Source organism: Electrophorus electricus, chromosome 6 (assembly GCF_041902795.1).
Source record: "Electrophorus electricus isolate QZ-2024a chromosome 6, ASM4190279v1, whole genome shotgun sequence".
Classification (NCBI taxonomy): domain Eukaryota; kingdom Metazoa; phylum Chordata; class Actinopteri; order Gymnotiformes; family Gymnotidae; genus Electrophorus; species Electrophorus electricus.
The window spans coordinates 19,997,639-20,007,638 of NC_137502.1; positions in this window are offsets into that span (position 1 = coordinate 19,997,639).

Below are 10,000 nucleotides of genomic sequence, written 5' to 3' on the forward strand. Positions count from 1 at the left end.
TTCTCCCCTGTATAAACTCTTTTCACTTCAAATGTGTGTTTTCTTAACATATTGTAAGTTATTCACTTTGGTTTAAAACAATAAGTATTGCTCTGAAACGGTGTATAAGCCGCTTACATTGCGTGGAAACACTGTTTCGTTGTGCTTAGACTTGTAAAACAAGAGTTGCAACTACTTTAAATGTTCATATAACCAACATGTTCTCCCCTGTATAAACTCTTTTCACTTCAAATGTGTGTTTTCTTAACATATTGTAAGTTATTCACTTTTGTTCAAAACAATAAGTATTGCTCTGAAACGGTGTATAAGCCGCTTACATTGCGTGGAAACACTGTTTCGTTGTGCTTAGACTTGTAAAACAAGAGTTGCAACTACATTAAATGTTCATATAACCATGTTCTCCCCTGTATAAACTCTTTTCACTTCAAATGTGTGTTTTCTTAACCTATTGTAAGTTATTCACTTTGGTTTAAAACAATAAGTATTGCTCTGAAACGGTGTATAAGCCGATTACAATAAATGGAAACGCTGTTTCGTTATGCTTAGACTTGTAAAACAAGAGTTGCAACTACTTTAAATGTTCATATTTCAAACAACTTGTTCTCCCCTGTATAAACACTTTTCACTTCAAATATGTGTTTTCTTAACATATTGTAAGTTATTCACTTTGGTTTAAAACAATAAGTATTGCTCTGAAACGGTGTATAAGCCGCTTACATTGCGTGGAAACACTGTTTCGTTGTGCTTAGACTTGTAAAACAAGAGTTGCAACTACTTTAAATGGTCATATTTCAAACAACTTGTTCTCCCCTGTATAAACTCTTTTCACTTCAAATGTGTGTTTTCTTAACATATTGTAAGTTATTCACTTTGGTTTAAAACAATAACTACTGCTTTGAAACGGTGTATAATCTGATTACATTGCATGGAAACACTGTTTCGTTGTGCTTAGACTTGTAAAACCAGAGATGCAACTACCTTAAATGTTCAAATAACCAACATGTTCTCCCCTGTATAAACTCTTTTCACTTCAAATGTGTGTTTTCTTAACATATTGTAAGTTATTCACTTTGGTTTAAAACAATAACTACTGCTTTGAAACGGTGTATAAGCGGATTACATTGCATGAAAACACTGTTTCATTGTGCTTAGACTTGTAAAACAAGAGTTGCAACTACTTTAAATGTTCATATTTCAAACAACTTGTTCTCCCCGGTATAAACACTTTTCACTTCAAATATGTGTTTTCTTAACATATTGTAAGTTATTCACTTTCGTTTAAAACAATAACTACTGCTTTGAAACGGTGTATAATCTGATTACATTGCATGGAAACACTGTTTCGTTGTGCTTAGACTTGTATAACCAGAGATGCAACTACTTTAAATGTTCAAATAACCAACATGTTCTCCCCTGTATAAACTCTTTTCACTTCAAATGTGTGTTTTCTTAACATATTGTAAGTTATTCACTTTGGTTTAAAACAATAACTACTGCTTTGAAACGGTGTATAAGCGGATTACATTGGATGAAAACACTGTTTCATTGTGCTTAGACTTGTAAAACAAGAGTTGCAACTACTTTAAATGGTCATATTTCAAACAACTTGTTCTCCCCTGTATAAACTCTTTTCACTTCAAATGTGTGTTTTCTTAACATATTGTAAGTTATTCACTTTGGTTTAAAACAATAACTACTGCTTTGAAACGGTGTATAAGCGGATTACATTGCATGAAAACACTGTTTCATTGTGCTTAGACTTGTAAAACAAGAGTTGCAACTACTTTAAATGTTCATATTTCAAACAACTTGTTCTCCCCGGTATAAACACTTTTCACTTCAAATATGTGTTTTCTTAACATATTGTAAGTTATTCACTTTCGTTTAAAACAATAACTACTGCTTTGAAACGGTGTATAATCTGATTACATTGCATGGAAACACTGTTTCGTTGTGCTTAGACTTGTATAACCAGAGATGCAACTACTTTAAATGTTCAAATAACCAACATGTTCTCCCCTGTATAAACTCTTTTCACTTCAAATGTGTGTTTTCTTAACATATTGTAAGTTATTCACTTTGGTTTAAAACAATAACTACTGCTTTGAAACGGTGTATAAGCGGATTACATTGGATGAAAACATTGTTTCATTGTGCTTAGACTTGTAAAACAAGAGTTGCAACTACTTTAAATGGTCATATTTCAAACAACTTGTTCTCCCCTGTATAAACTCTTTTCACTTCAAATGTGTGTTTTCTTAACATATTGTAAGATATTCACTTTGGTTTAAAACAATAAGTATTGCTCTGAAACGGTGTATAAGCCGATTACAATAAATGGAAACGCTGTTTCGTTATGCTTAGACTTGTAAAACAAGAGTTGCAACTACTTTAAATGGTCATATTTCAAACAACTTGTTCTCCCCTGTATAAACTCTTTTCACTTCAAATGTGTGTTTTCTTAACATATTGTAAGTTATTCACTTTGGTTTAAAACAATAACTACTGCTTTGAAACGGTGTATAATCTGATTACATTGCATGGAAACACTGTTTCGTTGTGCTTAGACTTGTAAAACCAGAGATGCAACTACCTTAAATGTTCAAATAACCAACATGTTCTCCCCTGTATAAACTCTTTTCACTTCAAATGTGTGTTTTCTTAACATATTGTAAGTTATTCACTTTGGTTTAAAACAATAAGTATTGCTCTGAAACGGTGTATAAGCCGCTTACATTGCGTGGAAACACTGTTTCGTTGTGCTTAGACTTGTAAAACAAGAGTTGCAACTACTTTAAATGTTCATATAACCAACATGTTCTCCCCTGTATAAACTCTTTTCACTTCAAATGTGTGTTTTCTTAACATATTGTAAGTTATTCACTTTTGTTCAAAACAATAAGTATTGCTCTGAAACGGTGTATAAGCCGCTTACATTGCGTGGAAACACTGTTTCGTTGTGCTTAGACTTGTAAAACAAGAGTTGCAACTACATTAAATGTTCATATAACCATGTTCTCCCCTGTATAAACTCTTTTCACTTCAAATGTGTGTTTTCTTAACCTATTGTAAGTTATTCACTTTGGTTTAAAACAATAAGTATTGCTCTGAAACGGTGTATAAGCCGATTACAATAAATGGAAACGCTGTTTCGTTATGCTTAGACTTGTAAAACAAGAGTTGCAACTACTTTAAATGGTCATATTTCAAACAACTTGTTCTCCCCTGTATAAACTCTTTTCACTTCAAATGTGTGTTTTCTTAACATATTGTAAGTTATTCACTTTGGTTTAAAACAATAACTACTGCTTTGAAACGGTGTATAATCTGATTACATTGCATGGAAACACTGTTTCGTTGTGCTTAGACTTGTAAAACCAGAGATGCAACTACCTTAAATGTTCAAATAACCAACATGTTCTCCCCTGTATAAACTCTTTTCACTTCAAATGTGTGTTTTCTTAACATATTGTAAGTTATTCACTTTGGTTTAAAACAATAACTACTGCTTTGAAACGGTGTATAAGCGGATTACATTGCATGAAAACACTGTTTCATTGTGCTTAGACTTGTAAAACAAGAGTTGCAACTACTTTAAATGTTCATATTTCAAACAACTTGTTCTCCCCGGTATAAACTCTTTTCACTTCAAATGTGTGTTTTCTTAACATATTGTAAGTTATTCACTTTGGTTTAAAACAATAAGTATTGCGCTGAAACGGTGTATAAGCCGATTACAATACTTGGAAACGTTGTTTCATTGTGCTTAGACTTGTAAAACAAGAGTTGCAACTACTTTAAATGTTCATATAACCAACATGTTCTCCCCTGTATAAACTCTTTTCACTTCAAATGTGTGTTTTCTTAACATATTGTAAGTTATTCACTTTGGTTTAAAACAATAACTACTGCTTTGAAACGGTGTATAAGCCGATTACATTGCATGGAAACACTGTTTCGTTGTGCTTAGACTTGTAAAACAAGAGTTGCAACTACTTTAAATGTTCATATAACCAACATGTTCTCCCCTGTATAAACTCTTTTCACTTCAAATGTGTGTTTTCTTAACATATTATGTTATTCACTTTGGTTTAAAACAATAACTACTGCTTTGAAACGGTGTATAAGCCGATTACATTGCATGGAAACACTGTTTCGTTGTGCTTAGACTTGTAAAACCAGAGATGCAATTACTTTAAATGTTCATATAACCAACATTTTCTCCCCTGTATAAACTCTTTTCACTTCAAATATGTGTTTTCTTAACATATTGTAAGTTATACACTTTGGTAAAAACAATAAGTATTGCTCTGAAACGGTCTATAAGCCGATTACATTGCATAGAATCACTGTTTCGTTGTGCTTAGACTTGTAAACCCAGAGATGCAACTACTTTAAATGTTCATATTACAAACATGTTCTCCCCTGTATAAACTCTTTTCACTTCAAATGTGTGTTTTCTTAACATATTGTAAGTTATTCACTTTGGTTAAAAACAATAACTACTGCTTTGAAACGGTGTATAAGCCGATTACATTGCATGGAAACACTGTTTCGTTGTGCTTAGACTTGTAAAACAAGAGTTGCAACTACTTTAAATGTTCATATAACCAACATGTTCTCCCCTGTATAAACTCTTTTCACTTCAAATGTGTGTTTTCTTAACATATTGTAAGTTATTCACTTTGGTTTAAAACAATAACTACTGCTTTGAAACGGTGTATAAGCCGATTACATTGCATGGAAACACTGTTTCGTTGTGCTTAGACTTGTAAAACAAGAGTTGCAACTACTTTAAATGTTCATATAACCAACATGTTCTCCCCTGTATAAACTCTTTTCACTTCAAATGTGTGTTTTCTTAACATATTATAAGTTATTCACTTTGGTTTAAAACAATAACTACTGCTTTGAAACGGTGTATAAGCCGATTACATTGCATGGAAACACTGTTTCGTTGTGCTTAGACTTGTAAAACCAGAGATGCAATTACTTTAAATGTTCATATAACCAACATTTTCTCCCCTGTATAAACTCTTTTCACTTCAAATATGTGTTTTCTTAACATATTGTAAGTTATTCACTTTTGTTCAAAACAATAAGTATTGCTCTGAAACGGTGTATAAGCCGCTTACATTGCGTGGAAACACTGTTTCGTTGTGCTTAGACTTGTAAAACAAGAGTTGCAACTACATTAAATGTTCATATAACCATGTTCTCCCCTGTATAAACTCTTTTCACTTCAAATGTGTGTTTTCTTAACATATTGTAAGTTATTCACTTTGGTTTAAAACAATAAGTATTGCTCTGAAACGGTGTATAAGCCGCTTACATTGCGTGGAAACACTGTTTCGTTGTGCTTAGACTTGTAAAACAAGAGTTGCAACTACTTTAAATGTTCATATAACCAACATGTTCTCCCCTGTATAAACTCTTTTCACTTCAAATGTGTGTTTTCTTAACATATTGTAAGTTATTCACTTTTGTTCAAAACAATAAGTATTGCTCTGAAACGGTGTATAAGCCGCTTACATTGCGTGGAAACACTGTTTCGTTGTGCTTAGACTTGTAAAACAAGAGTTGCAACTACATTAAATGTTCATATAACCATGTTCTCCCCTGTATAAACTCTTTTCACTTCAAATGTGTGTTTTCTTAACCTATTGTAAGTTATTCACTTTGGTTTAAAACAATAAGTATTGCTCTGAAACGGTGTATAAGCCGATTACAATAAATGGAAACGCTGTTTCGTTATGCTTAGACTTGTAAAACAAGAGTTGCAACTACTTTAAATGTTCATATTTCAAACAACTTGTTCTCCCCTGTATAAACACTTTTCACTTCAAATATGTGTTTTCTTAACATATTGTAAGTTATTCACTTTGGTTTAAAACAATAAGTATTGCTCTGAAACGGTGTATAAGCCGCTTACATTGCGTGGAAACACTGTTTCGTTGTGCTTAGACTTGTAAAACAAGAGTTGCAACTACTTTAAATGGTCATATTTCAAACAACTTGTTCTCCCCTGTATAAACTCTTTTCACTTCAAATGTGTGTTTTCTTAACATATTGTAAGTTATTCACTTTGGTTTAAAACAATAACTACTGCTTTGAAACGGTGTATAATCTGATTACATTGCATGGAAACACTGTTTCGTTGTGCTTAGACTTGTAAAACCAGAGATGCAACTACCTTAAATGTTCAAATAACCAACATGTTCTCCCCTGTATAAACTCTTTTCACTTCAAATGTGTGTTTTCTTAACATATTGTAAGTTATTCACTTTGGTTTAAAACAATAACTACTGCTTTGAAACGGTGTATAAGCGGATTACATTGCATGAAAACACTGTTTCATTGTGCTTAGACTTGTAAAACAAGAGTTGCAACTACTTTAAATGTTCATATTTCAAACAACTTGTTCTCCCCGGTATAAACACTTTTCACTTCAAATATGTGTTTTCTTAACATATTGTAAGTTATTCACTTTCGTTTAAAACAATAACTACTGCTTTGAAACGGTGTATAATCTGATTACATTGCATGGAAACACTGTTTCGTTGTGCTTAGACTTGTATAACCAGAGATGCAACTACTTTAAATGTTCAAATAACCAACATGTTCTCCCCTGTATAAACTCTTTTCACTTCAAATGTGTGTTTTCTTAACATATTGTAAGTTATTCACTTTGGTTTAAAACAATAACTACTGCTTTGAAACGGTGTATAAGCGGATTACATTGGATGAAAACACTGTTTCATTGTGCTTAGACTTGTAAAACAAGAGTTGCAACTACTTTAAATGGTCATATTTCAAACAACTTGTTCTCCCCTGTATAAACTCTTTTCACTTCAAATGTGTGTTTTCTTAACATATTGTAAGTTATTCACTTTGGTTTAAAACAATAACTACTTCTTTGAAACGGTGTATAAGCGGATTACATTGCATGAAAACACTGTTTCATTGTGCTTAGACTTGTAAAACAAGAGTTGCAACTACTTTAAATGTTCATATTTCAAACAACTTGTTCTCCCCGGTATAAACACTTTTCACTTCAAATATGTGTTTTCTTAACATATTGTAAGTTATTCACTTTCGTTTAAAACAATAACTACTGCTTTGAAACGGTGTATAATCTGATTACATTGCATGGAAACACTGTTTCGTTGTGCTTAGACTTGTATAACCAGAGATGCAACTACTTTAAATGTTCAAATAACCAACATGTTCTCCCCTGTATAAACTCTTTTCACTTCAAATGTGTGTTTTCTTAACATATTGTAAGTTATTCACTTTGGTTTAAAACAATAACTACTGCGTTGAAACGGTCTATAAGCCGATTACAATACATGGAAACGCTCTTTCGTTATGCTTAGACTTGTAAAACAAGAGTTGCAACTACTTTAAATGGTCATATTTCAAACAGCTTGTTCTCCCCTGTATAAACTCTTTTCACTTCAAATGTGTGTTTTCTTAACATATTGTAAGTTATTCACTTTGGTTTAAAACAATAACTACTGCTTTGAAACGGTGTATAAGCCGATTACATTGCATGGAAACACTGTTTCGTTGTGCATAGACTTGTAAAACCAGAGATGCCACTACTTTAAATGTTCATATAACCAACATGTTCTCCCCTGTATAAACTCTTTTCACTTCAAATGTGTGTTTTCTTAACATATTATAAGTTATTCACTTTGGTTTAAAACAATAACTACTGCTTTGAAATGGTGTATAAGCCGATTACATTGCATGGAAACACTGTTTCGTTGTGCTTAGACTTGTAAAACCAGAGATGCAATTACTTTAAATGTTCATATAACCAACATTTTCTCCCCTGTATAAACTCTTTTCACTTCAAATATGTGTTTTCTTAACATATTGTAAGTTATACACTTTGGTAAAAACAATAAGTATTGCTCTGAAACGGTCTATAAGCCGATTACATTGCATGGAAACACTGTTTCGTTGTGCTTAGACTTGTAAAACCAGAGATGCAACTACTTTAAATGTTCATATAACCAACATGTTCTCCCCTGTATAAACTCTTTTCACTTCAAATGTGTGTTTTCTTAACATATTGTAAGTTATTCACTTTGGTTTAAAACAATAAGTATTGCTCTGAAACGGTGTATAAGCCGATTACAATACTTGGAAACGTTGTTTCATTGTGCTTAGACTTGTAAAACAAGAGTTGCAACTACTTTAAATGTTCATATAACCAACATGTTCTCCCCTGTATAAACTCTTTTCACTTCAAATGTGTGTTTTCTTAACATATTGTAAGTTATTCACTTTGGTTTAAAACAATAACTACTGCTTTGAAACGGTGTATAAGCCGATTACATTGCATGGAAACACTGTTTCGTTATGCTTAGACTTGTAAAACAAGAGTTGCAACTACTTTAAATGGTCATATTTCAAACAACTTGTTCTCCCCTGTATAAACTCTTTTCACTTCAAATGTGTGTTTTCTTAACATATTGTAAGTTATTCACTTTGGTTTAAAACAATAACTACTGCTTTGAAACGGTGTATAATCTGATTACATTGCATGGAAACACTGTTTCGTTGTGCTTAGACTTGTAAAACCAGAGATGCAACTACCTTAAATGTTCAAATAACCAACATGTTCTCCCCTGTATAAACTCTTTTCACTTCAAATGTGTGTTTTCTTAACATATTGTAAGTTATTCACTTTGGTTTAAAACAATAACTACTGCTTTGAAACGGTGTATAAGCCGATTACATTGCATGGAAACACTGTTTCGTTGTGCTTAGACTTGTAAAACAAGAGTTGCAACTACTTTAAATGTTCATATAACCAACATGTTCTCCCCTGTATAAACTCTTTTCACTTCAAATGTGTGTTTTCTTAACATATTGTAAGTTATTCACTTTGGTTTAAAACAATAACTACTGCTTTGAAACGGTGTATAAGCCGATTACATTGCATGGAAACACTGTTTCGTTGTGCTTAGACTTGTAAAACAAGAGTTGCAACTACTTTAAATGTTCATATAACCAACATGTTCTCCCCTGTATAAACTCTTTTCACTTCAAATGTGTGTTTTCTTAACATATTATAAGTTATTCACTTTGGTTTAAAACAATAACTACTGCTTTGAAACGGTGTATAAGCCGATTACATTGCATGGAAACACTGTTTCGTTGTGCTTAGACTTGTAAAACCAGAGATGCAATTACTTTAAATGTTCATATAACCAACATTTTCTCCCCTGTATAAACTCTTTTCACTTCAAATATGTGTTTTCTTAACATATTGTAAGTTATACACTTTGGTAAAAACAATAAGTATTGCTCTGAAACGGTCTATAAGCCGATTACATTGCATAGAATCACTGTTTCGTTGTGCTTAGACTTGTAAACCCAGAGATGCAACTACTTTAAATGTTCATATTACAAACATGTTCTCCCCTGTATAAACTCTTTTCACTTCAAATGTGTGTTTTCTTAACATATTGTAAGTTATTCACTTTGGTTAAAAACAATAACTACTGCTTTGAAACGGTGTATAAGCCGATTACATTGCATGGAAACACTGTTTCGTTGTGCTTAGACTTGTAAAACAAGAGTTGCAACTACTTTAAATGTTCATATAACCAACATGTTCTCCCCTGTATAAACTCTTTTCACTTCAAATGTGTGTTTTCTTAACATATTATAAGTTATTCACTTTGGTTTAAAACAATAACTACTGCTTTGAAACGGTGTATAAGCCGATTAGATTGCATGGAAACACTGTTTCGTTGTGCTTAGACTTGTAAAACCAGAGATGCAACTACTTTAAATGTTCATATTACAAACATGTTCTCCCCTGTATAAACTCTTTTCACTTCAAATGTGTGTTTTCTTAACATATTGTAAGTTATTCACTTTGGTTTAAAACAATAAGTATTGCTCTGAAACGGTGTATAAGCCGATTACAATACTTGGAAACGTTGTTTCATTGTGCTTAGACTTGTAAAACAAGAGTTGC